The 12,694-nt window shown below is 36.9% G+C and overlaps 1 protein-coding gene across 1 annotated transcript in view; it reads right to left on the bottom strand.

Moving 5' to 3' along the window:
• The window catches only part of LOC126092049 (protein cornichon homolog 4), a 79,595-nt gene that overhangs the window by 31,639 nt on the left and 35,262 nt on the right, over positions 1–12,694 (bottom strand). The gene's annotated exons all lie outside the window — the stretch shown is intronic.

Below are 12,694 nucleotides of genomic sequence, written 5' to 3'. Positions count from 1 at the left end.
GGGGAGAGGCTACAACCCTGTCTTACTCCTTTCCCAACCACTGCTTCCCTTTCATGCCCCTCGACTCTTATAACTGCCATCTGGTTTCTGTACAAACTGTAAATAGCCTTTCGCTCCCTGTATTTTACCCCTGCCACCTTCAGAATTTGAAAGAGAGTATTCCAGTTAACATTGTCAAAAGCTTTCTCTAAGTCTACAAATGCTAGAAACGTAGGTTTGCCTTTTCTTAATCTTTCTTCTAAGATAAGTCGTAAGGTCAGTATTGCCTCACGTGTTCCAACATTTCTACGGAATCCAAACTGATCTTCCCCGAGGTCGGCTTCTACCAGTTTTTCCATTCGTCTGTAAAGAATTCGCGTTAGTATTTTGCAGCTGTGACTTATTAAACTGATAGTTCGGTAATTTTCACATCTGTCAACACCTGCTTTCTTTGGGATTGGAATTATTATATTCTTCTTGAAGTCTGAGGGTATTTCCCCTGTCTCATACATCGTGCTCACCAGATGGTAGAGTTTTGTCATGACTGGCTCTCCCGAGGCCATCAGTAGTTCAAATGGAATGTTGTCTACTCCCGGGGCCTTGTTTCGACTCAGGTCTTTCAGTGCTCTGTCAAACTCTTCACGCAGTATCTTATCTCCCATTTCGTCTTCATCTACATCCTCTTCCATTTCCATAATATTGTCCTCAAGTACATCGCCCTTGTATAAACCCTCTATATACTCCTTCCACCTTTCTGCCTTCCCTTCTTTGCTTAGAACTGGGTTGCCATCTGAGCTCTTGATATTCATACAAGTGGTTCTCTTCTCTCCAAAGGTCTCTTTAATTTTCCTGTAGGCAGTATCTATCTTACCCCTAGTGAGACAAGCCTCTACATCCTTACATTTGTCCTCTAGCCATCCCTGCTTAGCCATTTTGCACTTCCTGTCGATATCATTTTTGAGGCGTCTGTATTCCTTTTTGCCTGCTTCATTTACTGCATTTTTGTATTTTCTCCTTTCATCAATTAAATTCAATATTTCTTCTGTTACCCAAGGATTTCTATTAGCCCTCGTCTTTTTACCTACTTGATCCTCTGCTGCCTTCACTACTTCATCCCTCAGAGCTACCCATTCTTCTTCTACTGTATTTCTTTCCCCCATTCCTGTCAATTGTTCCCTTATGCTCTCCCTGAAACTCTGTACAACCTCTGGTTCTTTCAGTTTATCCAGGTCCCATCTCCTTAAATTCCCACCTTTTTGCAGTTTCTTCAGTTTCAATCTGCAGTTCATAACCAATAGATTGTGGTCAGAATCCACATCTGCCCCAGGAAATGTCTTACAATTTAAAACCTGGTTCCTAAATCTCTGTCTTACCATTATATAATCTATCTGATACCTACTAGTATCTCCAGGATTCTTCCAGGTATACAACCTTCTTTTATGATTCTTGAACCAAGTGTTGGCTATGATTAAGTTATGCTCTGTGCAAAATTCTACAAGGCGGCTTCCTCTTTCATTCCTTCCCCCCAATCCATATTCACCTACTATGTTTCCTTCTCTCCCTTTTCCTACTGACGAATTCCAGTCACCCATGACTATTAAATTTTCGTCTCCTTTCACTACCTGAATAATTTCTTTTATCTCGTCATACATTTCATCTATTTCTTCATCATCTGCAGAGGTAGTTGGCATATAAACTTGTACTACTGTAGTAGGCATGGGCTTTGTGTCTATCTTGGCCACAATAATGCGTTCACTATGCTGTTTGTAGTAGCTAACCCGCACTCCTATTTTTTTACTCATTATTAAACCTACTCCTGCATTACCCCTATTTGATTTTGTATTTATAACCCTGTAATCACCTGACCAAAAGTCTTGTTCCTCCTGCCACCGAACTTCACTAATTCCCACTATATCTAACTTTAACCTATCCATTTCCCTTTTTAAATTTTCTAACCTACCTGCCCGATTAAGGGATCTGACATTCCACGCTCCGATCCGTAGGACGCCAGTTTTCTTTCTCCTGATAACGACGTCCTCCTGAGTAGTCCCCGCCCGGAGATCCGAATGGGGGACTATTTTACCTCCGGAATATTTTACCCAAGAGGACGCCATCATCATTTAATCATACAGTAGAGCTGCATGTCCTCGGGAAAAATTACGGCTGTAGTTTCCCCTTGCTTTCAGCCGTTACCAAGCCGTTACCAAGGTATAAAGGACAACTAAAACAATCAGAAAGATATATATTTTCAGTAAACTAGATAAAAAATCAGTAGTGTCATACCTCAATGAGGAACTTAAAACTTTCAGCACAGGGCATGAGCATGTAGAGGAATTATGGCTCAAATTTAAAAGGATAGTTGACCAAGCACTGGATAGATATATACTCAATAGAACAATTCATAATGGGAGGAAACATCCAAAGTATACAGTCACTGTAAAGAAACTCCTAAACAAACAGGTGTAAAACAATGTGTGGGGCTATTGATGGCAAGATGTTGAATGAAATGTGTTTGAATGTCAAGAGAGCAATGCATGATGCCTTCAATGACTAATGTCAAATGACGTTTCACAAAACCCAAAGCAATTCTGGTCATATGTAAAGGCTGTTGTGGCACCAAAGTTAGTATCCAGTCCCTAACAAATGAGGCAGAAACTGAAAATGAGGGTAGCAAAGCAAAAGCTGAAATGGTTAACTTCATTTTCAAATGTTCCTTTACAAAGGAAAATCAAGGACAATGGATCCAATTTAATCCTCGTACCACTGAAAAGATGAATGAAATAAGTATTAGTGTCAGTGATGTTGAGAAATAGCTGAACTCATTAAAATTGAATAAAGTTCCCTGCCCCGATGGAATCCCTGTCAGATTCTATATTGAATTTGTGGCTGAGGTGGCCCCTCTTCTAACTATAATCTATCATAGATCCCTTGAACAAAAAACCGTGCCCAGTATTTCGAAAATGGCACAGATCACACCCATCTATAATCTGTCCATCATAAGAATAAACCTGACGTAAACAAACTCAAATGCGATGATTGGCCAGAAGCCGTAGCATACGTACACTGGTGTTGTTACGCTCTTGGAAGTAGGTCCTACTTATGTATTAGATATCTTTTTACTAAGTTATGTTGAATGAAATTTTAAAATATTCACATGTATTAAGAGCCATCAACGTTTTTCTTAATCACGGTTTAGCCATGTAGTTTTTATTTCAAAAAACGTGTACAGTCACAGCCTCTTCAGCATTGTGCTCTGATTGTCGCGCTGTTAATGCACAGTATAAAAATGGCTGAGGCTGCTTACTATTCCATAGTGAAACATGCGCGTGGGACACAGTTAAAAAGTGACGAGAAACAGGCTGTTCTTAATGATTTTCATAACTTCACAGGCATAATCAGCTTTGAAGTTTTTCCAGCGTTGTATATAATGCATTTGGTACACAACTGCTAATTAAACATGTAGTGTAGTTGGTAGAGTAATGGAATGTGAGCAAAATGTGGTTCTTTGAGTGTTGGTTCAAATCTCCCCAGTACCACTTTTTTTCCTCATTCAGTTTGAAATACCTACGTCTCGTAATTATAAAACTCATCATCATTTTTTATGAATAATGCACATCTTCTTGTTTCTGATTACATATTGGACATGAAATTCCTGTTTCCATTTCAAATACAAATTCTTAATTATCAATGTTTTATGAAAGACTGTTAATAAAAGTTGTTTAAATCAATAAATTTACAATTTAATTTGTTAAGGTAAAAATGAAAAACCAAATCCTCTCCATTTGGACTATGTCCATCATTTTATAACACAGAGGTAGATAAGTATAGTAGAAACATGAAAAACAATCATTTTCACAGCATCGAGCACATTATACAAATGCTGCATTTTTACATTTGCTACTGTACTATTACAATATGAACCCAACAGAACTGCCAAGCTGCGGTATTTGGCCCAAAGACTGTTATGCTGCCAGACGTACTGAAACTAAGACATGCAGCTTTTGCACACGTCACTGCTGAACTCTGGCAGGATATAGAACGGCTTTTCATAAAAGAATGGTTGGCTTCATCAATTCTGTTGTTGATAGGTTCACTATAAACGTAGTAGGTGACACTTCCAGAACTGAAATATATTTCTCAGATTCGGGTAGGGAAGGATCTAGGAGATTACCAGATGACTGACTGTAAGTAATACCTTCAGTGGCTTCAATATTTAACTATACGGTGAAATCCTTCAGTACACTCTTACGTTAGACACAGCTTATGCAGAAAAATTACGTTGTGGTTGTGTAAAGAATTTTCATCATTCTTGTTTTTAATTACAATAGTACATTAACTAAAAACGATGACATGTTGCGGTTTTCGTGTAGTCATCTTAGAAGCATATTGTGGGAGATTTGCAGTGTATTATTTTATTCTGCTTAAAAATCAAATGACATTCAAAGCTGTATTGCTCCTCTGCTCATCTGTTTTTACGTTTGAACTCCAGCTGGACACGTCACTGCAGGCTAGCTGTACCAGCTGACTGGCCTGTGCTGTCCAAGTTAAATGCGCCGATAAAGCTGTTGTCCCATAGTTTCATGAAGTCGATGTGCGCCTAATGCACACCGCAAAATGTACCCTTATTATTGTACTTGACAGTACTTGAGACAGCTTGGCTGCAGTCCCACGTGAAACAGATATCCAATGAGGTTCTAGCAAACACGGAAGAATACGTAATGCAATGTGTACATCAGGTTTATTCTTATGATAAATGGATTATACAAGAAGGGTAGTAGAAGTGACCCACAAAACTACCATTCAATATCCCTGACATCAATTTGTTGTACAATCTTGTAACAAATTCTGAGCTCAAACATAATGAGGTATCTTGAACAGAATGACTTCCTCAATGCCAACCAGCACGGATTTTGAAAACATCTATCACGTGAAATGCAACTTGCATTTTTCTCACATGACATACTGAAAGATTTGGATCAAGGTAACCAGATACATGCAGTGTTTCTTGATTTCCAAAAAGCATTTGACTCAGTACCACACCTAGGCTTATTGTCAAAAGTTCAATCATATGGGGTATCAAGTGAAATTTGTGACCGGACTGAGGACTTTTTGTTACAGAGAACAGAGCATGTTATCTCGGATGGAGAGTCATCACCACATGTAGAAGCAAATTTGGGTGTACCCCAGAGAAATGTGGTGGGACACTTGATGTTCACATTAATGACCGTGCAGACAATATTAATAGTAAAATCAGGCTTTGTACAGATGGTGCGGTTATCTATAATGAAGAGAGGCTGTATAAATATTCAGTCAGATCTTGATAAGATATCAGGATGATGCAGAGATTGATAGCTTGCTCTAAATGTTCAGAAATGTGCAATTTTGTACTTAACAAAATGAAAAGAACATACTATCCTATGACTATAATATCAATTAGTCACTGCTGGAATCGGTAAACTCCTACAAATACCTGGGTGTAACACTTTGCAGGTATATGAAATGATGAAATGGAATGATCACATAGGCTCAAGTTGTGGGTAAAGCATGTGGTAGACTTTGATTTATTGGTAGAATACTGGGCAAGTGCAATCAGTCTAAAAAAGAGATTGCTTACAAATGACTCACGCAACCATTTCTAGAACATTGCTCAAGTGTATGGAAGCCATACCAGATAGGGCTAACAGGGGATATTGAACATATACAGAGAAGGGCAGCATGAATGGTCTTAGAGTTGTATAATCTGTGGGAAAGTGTCACAGAAATACTGAAGGAACTGAACTGGCAGACTTTTGAAGATAGATGTAAACTAGCCCGAGAAAGGCTATTAACAAAGTTTCAAGAACAGGCCTTAAATGATACCTCTAGGGATATATTACAACCCCCTATATATCGCACACATAGGGATCATGAGGACAAGATGAGAATAACTACAGCATGCATAGAGGCATTCAAACAATCATTCTTCCCATGCTCCATACATGAGTGGAACTGGAAAAAACCCTAATAACTGGAACATGAACTTCTGTGGGTACTACACCTTCAATAAGTGTAACATATGGTGAAGAAACAATAAACAGGGTGGAAACTTCAAAATTCTTACGTGTCCATGTCAACGAGAATTTAAACTGGAAAAGCATGTTTTGGAACTTCTAAAATAACTTAGTTTAGTCACATTTGCACTTAGAAACATTGCGGGCAGAGACAAATGAGTAAGCTGACATATTTTGCATATTTTCATTCAATAATGTCATATGGAATAATGTTCTGGGGTGACCCATTAGATAGTCTGCATTGCTCAAAATATGTGGTGCTCACCCATGATCATTTTATAGACCTCTTTTCATGCAGTTGGGCATTACTGCTTGCCAGTATATTTACTCTCTCATGAAGTTTGTTGTAAATAATACACTACAGTTCAAAAGGAACAATTATGCACATAAATACTGTACCAGAAGGAAAAATGAGATTCATTATTCCACATTAAGGTTGTCTTTAGCACAAAACAAGCTGCACAATGCTGCAACAAAAATTTTTTGGGCGTTTACTGTTCAGGCATAATGAAAGCACCGGCACCACGATGAAGAACATAAGAGCAGAGAAGGCTGTGAGACAACACTGACTAGGACTGCACCACGACAGGAGTGGTCTCTAGCTGAAGAGAATATAAGTGCCACTCCTGTCAGCCTCGGGCAGACAGTAGAAGACACACTCTAGCAGAGGCCCTAGCAGAACCATTATTAGTGATCCACAGGCACTTGTGTGATAACTTGTATGGACATTGTATATAGCGAAGAACATTTATTTGCACTGTCACCAATCGCTTGCAACAACTCGTAACCAAAGTTAAGCTCTACTTTATTCTAATAAAAACCATTTATGTGATTTGCTTGAATTGTTTAATAGCTATCTAAGAAAGCAGCATCCTTTAGGCACCCTGTAAGAGACGAGTGGGCAGGACCCCACACTTACCCACTAATATAAAATTTGTGACAGGCAGTAAAATTTGGAAGGAAAAAAAAAAAAACTGAGAAAGCTTGTCGTTGACAACTACTTCTAATCGATAGAAGAATTTCTACAACTGTAATGTGTAAAAGGTGTCAGTAAGAACTACTAACTCACATATCAGTATTTATTTTTTCTTTAAAAAGACTTAGAAATGTTCAGCATGTAACCATATGTATGAATTAATTTGTGACATGAATGTAAGATAACTCATTCCACACATTATGATTTATAGTGTGAAATGATCCACTGAACATGAAACTAACTAGTTTTCCTTTGTCTGTCTCTCTGGTTGTAACACTAAGATTCAAAAATATTCTTTCTACGGTCACTGGTAACTGACTGGAGAAGACCAAAAGTTTATTTTGGGTTAGTTTCATTTAGAAACTAAATTTACTACTGCAGGTATTGGAATTTGGGTAAACTGCCAGCATATGTGTCAGAAAGTACCGTGGAGGAGGGCAAAGCTTTTCAAGTTAGTTTAACATACCAAGTAAATTTACTATTGCTGTTATTGCTGCCTGCGTTTATGCGATGAGAGTACCCATCTGTGGAGCTTCTTGACAAATGAAAGCAAAGAAGTTTCATCTTGTGAGCCATATTGAAAGGGTTAACATTATGACAAAATGAATCACTCACAAGAACAGAATCACCCACATTGTTATTGTCAGCATCAACTGAAAACATTGCCACCTTCATCTTCTTCACAGGTCGAATGATGTCACTAGAACTGTAAAAACATTCAGTCACACAGTCATCTGGATCTTCATTCTCATTATGAACATTTGAACAATCATCATCAAAAACCTCTGAAAAATTTCAATTTCACATTCACTCATTTCCTTCTGTTTCCTGAATAGGGCCATCTGTTAAAGCAGGAGGAATTTCACGATGGAAAATAGTAACTATTTGAAATAACAGTATACAAATGATAAATAATAAAAAAGTAGATGAAGGCAATCAAGTTGGATACATTGACTACTGATGTAAACAGCTACACAGATGAAGTAGTTAAAATATATCACAGAAGATGGTATCTACTGACAGCGTGTAGGAAACACAAGTTATCTTGAGATACATCCATAACAGATGGCATGTGAAACACGAGTAAACTCGGGATCTGTCCTCAATGTGCTAAAAGTCCACAAAAGCCAATAAAAGTAATTTTATAATACTAATCATTTTCAGTTAATTCCCACAGGCAGGTAGGTAACCGCTACATCTCTGAACATCCCAAATACAACCAAAGTGCAGCAGATGTCTTAGAGATTGCTCACTAATTACTTTTCTGTCTCAACAGCTGTTCATCTCATTGGTGGGCAGTATATATTGGGGTTATGGACTTCCTTACCTTTTTTTCCTTCATGGAGTGTAGCCATGTATGGAAGTGAAACATGGACGGTAAATAGTTTGGACAAGAAGAGAATAGAAGCTTTCGAAATGTGGTGCTACAGAAGAATGCTGAAGATTAGATGGGTAGATCACATAACTAATGAGGAGGTATTGAATAGGATTGGGGAGAAGAGAAGTTTGTGGCACAACTTGACCAGAAGAAGGGATCGGTTGGTAGCACATGTTCTGAGGCATCAAGGGATCACCAATTTAGTATTGGAGGGCAGCGTGGAGGGTAAAAATCGTAGAGGGAGACCAAGAGATGAATACACTAAGCAGATTCAGAAGGATGTAAGTTGCAGTAGGTACTGGGAGATGAAGAAGCTTGCACAGGATAGAGTAGCATGGAGAGCTGCATCAAACCAGTCTCAGGACTGAAGACCACAACAACATATATCTTTCTGCTTGGTTTAGTTGTTCTTTATACATTGGCAGCCACTGTTGCCACAACCGCATCATGGTCACTGATATCAGTTTCATTGTGGACATCCACAGAGGTGTCAGGTCTACTTACTGTTATTAGATCCAATATATTTCCATCATGAGTGGGGTTCTTAACTATACATTCTAGGTGGTTTTCAGAGTAGGTATTTAGTACTGTTTCACAGGATTTCTTATCACAACACCACTAACAAAACAGTGATTTTTCCCAGTTAACTGTTGGATGCCTGAAGTCTCTACCAGTGACTACAGTATGATTAGGGAACTTCTGTACAAATTAACCAAGGTTTTGTCTAAAGTTTTCGATTACATCAGGAGATGAATCTGGTGGGAGACAGAAAGATCCAATTACCATTTTATGCCAACCCCTGATACTGAGTGTTCCTCAAACACTCTGACATGCAGCTTCAGTTTCTATCTCAGTGGATCTGAGATTCTTGCTACTGCGACAAATACACCACCTCCATTTCCCATTTGCCTATACTTTCGATACACCCTCGAATTTTTCCCAAAAAATCTTACTGCTATCAATTTCAGGTTCCAACCATTTAGTGGGAAGTAGTCCTAGTTTGCCCCAGTCTTTATTTCAAGTCACTGTGAGTAAAAAATATTTGATTTGAATTGCCCAGAGATAAAGAACATGTTGTTTCTTTTAAAGTTTGTTATCAGGGAGACTGCAAAGAGCTTTTCTACTACCAGAGTATTATTAAATTTTTGCTGAGTTGAGAATTATCAATATTTGTATGATAGTGGGGATGTACAAGGCATTTTTTTAAAAGTAAATACCATTTTGAAATTAAAATAAAACAATTTTTTTTTACATGAAAGTCCGTACTTCAATCTACTTTTCTACACAATTTCCAACTGCACTAAGGCACATATTGTTTCATACAACCAGCTTTTGAATACAATCCTCACAGAAATCTGCCACCTCATTAGGCAATAACTGTATAAAGCACACTTCTTGATACTTAAAGAAACTCATCACATACCAGGATAATCGAAAAGCGTCTGTTCTCTCTCACCTTGCCTGTATTTCACATTTTCTGGGATTCTCAATTGGAGGAGGCAGTTCAGATACTAAGAAAACCATAAGCGCACCAAATATTGGTTGGAATTATGTAGAAAAGCAGATTAAACTACAGTCTTTGATGTAAAAATAAAACTGCTAAGAAAAGTATACTTGTTTTATTTTTATTTCAAAATGGTACTTACTTAAAAAATACATGCCACATAGATTAGTTAAGAGCTAATGCCAGAAGTGGGACTCCGCCCCCCCCCCCTTTTTTTTAGAATAGCAAACATTACATGAGAGCCCCGCAAAATAGGTGACAAGACTTCATTTTATTTTTGTTTTTAATTTTCATTGCAGCTACATATAAGCACACATGTTCAGTCATTTTCAATGAGCAAGATAAATGTTCAGCGGAAATCTTGGTGCATCATGTACTGCTACAAATAATAAAGAACTTTTGGTGTGTGGTGGAGGTTACTTTGTGTACCAATGTCACTTCCTACTTTTCCTTTTCCAGTTGCAAACAGTTTGTGGGAAGAACAATTTCTCATGGGCACTAAAAAATAAACATTAACACTTCAAGTTTCTTTGTATTGACATGTATCACTTAAATACTGAAATTAATCTGCATTACTGTGCCTTGCTTAAAGGTTGTGCCTAAAGAAAATTTTCAACCTGAAACAGTTTATGCATGAGACATTAATTTGCTGAGGTATATCTGTCACAGCCCTCTTGACATTAATTACTCATTGTAATCAGATTTGCAGTTTCCTGAATTATTCTCTCCACAGGAAGCAGAAAAAAATATTTACTTTATTTTATAGTGATGAAAATAATCACACTAAAATCTACAGTTTAGTGTTCTCCACCTAAAATAATGATCGCCATAACCTGTGATGTCACTAAAAGAAATTAATGTTAGTAATGGTTCTGGCAGATGCACATAGCCAGATACCAAAACAATTCCTCTTCTTTTCCTGTACCCATAGCACTATCATATTATTCCTGGAGTGTAATGCTCACAAGGAGGTGTTCCCAATAGTAGGATCAAACTTCTTGAAACCATCTACATGGTGGTGTAGGTTAAGGTCCAAGGTATTACACCCTGCAACCATTAACCATCATGGGCCCTCACTTATGAGTAATAAAATTAAAAAAAAAAAAAAAAAAAAAAAAAAAAAAAAAAAAAAAAAAAAAAAAAATTGTAATTATGCATGATACTCTACAGCTTTAAAACTAGTAATGTCAGCCAAAATTTTTCCACAGTGTAGCAGTTATTGTGGGTCTCATGTGCAAAAGGTTGAGAGTTCGAATCTTGCTAGGTTCTTAGGGACTTTATAATTTTAAGTCAGTATCAAATTTACTTTGATCATTATTTTTATTCAATTAAATAAATGTAATTATTTATTTATATTCCTTTGTCACACCAAGTGCATTAGCATATTTACTGTTTTGATTGCTCTCATTTCTTCTTCCTGTCATTCTTATCCCACTAGGAATCTCTGTGCATAAGAATTTCATTATATTTATTTAGCTACCATAGTATTTAAACATTTAAAAATGCTGATTTACCGGTAAAAAATGAAAGACAAAACAGTCTCTTCATATTGACTGTGCATTTGTATAAAAAATGTATTTTTTGTAACAAGATGTTCATTATTTTGGATAGCAATCATCGTGTAGACATTTAAAACACAAATTCTTATTACACAAAGGACAAAACAATGCAGACGAAGATTTAAATGAAATAAGAGGTTATATAGAAAACGAAACTCCAGAAATATGAGGAATAAAAACAATGGATGCAATAGGATGACCAAAAATATAAGATAATAAAAGAGAAGAAATTAAATCAAAATCAACAAATAATAATGATGAAAATACCACGCATAAAGATTCCAAGAAGAAAAATAATTACAGGAAGAAGGAATGACAGCAACTAAAACAGTTAATATGCTGATTAAAATTATGTAACAAAGTAACAGAAACAAAAAAAAATTGTGTTTAATTCAATTAATTGAATAAAAATGATGGTCAACATCATTTCGATAAAGATTAAAAACATTAAAAACTTCAAAGCACTTGACAGGGTCCAAACTAACAATCTTTTGTTTATGAGGCTCTCATGATAACCATTACACTATGGCAACAGTCTGATAACCTTTGGTATTTTGTAAGCTGTAGTTTTGTTTTGTTTTAGGGCACAAAAACAACTAGGGTCATACACACCCATTTAATAACTGCAGAATATGAAGACGAAAAAGGAGTTAAAAATGACTACATGTTAAGTCCAATCACCAGCAGGAAATACAGCTAAAAACAGGGACTTGGAGAAAGGCCCATAAAATACACCATAGAGAAATAGAGGTCCTGAACTACAGATTAAATGTCCTTCGCCAGATTGCTGTGATGGATAAAAAGTAAATTGCAGTTGACAGTCCGCATGTCATTCACTAAAATGGCCGATAACTCAGATGGCAAACATAAATGAGAACATAAGTGGTTAAAAAAAGAGAATTCCACCAGGAAATGGTGAACCTTCAACGGTGGTTGAAAATGAGCACAAAGTAGTGGAGGACACCATTTAACAAATGCCGTCGAATATATGTAGCGCTACATAGGCATGCTTTGTAGACACAAAGATAAATACTGGCGCCAAAACCTCTGCGTCAATAAATAAATTTTAAAAAAAGGTGGAAGACGAGCTTTTTTTTCTCCGTCCCGAGTTTCGACCATTTTCATACATTATCCAACGAAGTAAATACAAATTCCGTATTGTTCATCTTCGAATGTAGCAGAATTTCAATATACTATGAAAATACGACTGGCAAGACTGTTTGGGATGTTTGTCAATATGGCCAACTC

This window comes from Schistocerca cancellata, chromosome 7, assembly GCF_023864275.1.
Source record: "Schistocerca cancellata isolate TAMUIC-IGC-003103 chromosome 7, iqSchCanc2.1, whole genome shotgun sequence".
Taxonomy (NCBI): Eukaryota; Metazoa; Arthropoda; class Insecta; order Orthoptera; family Acrididae; genus Schistocerca; species Schistocerca cancellata.
This window is presented reverse-complemented; position numbering and strand designations above follow the sequence as displayed.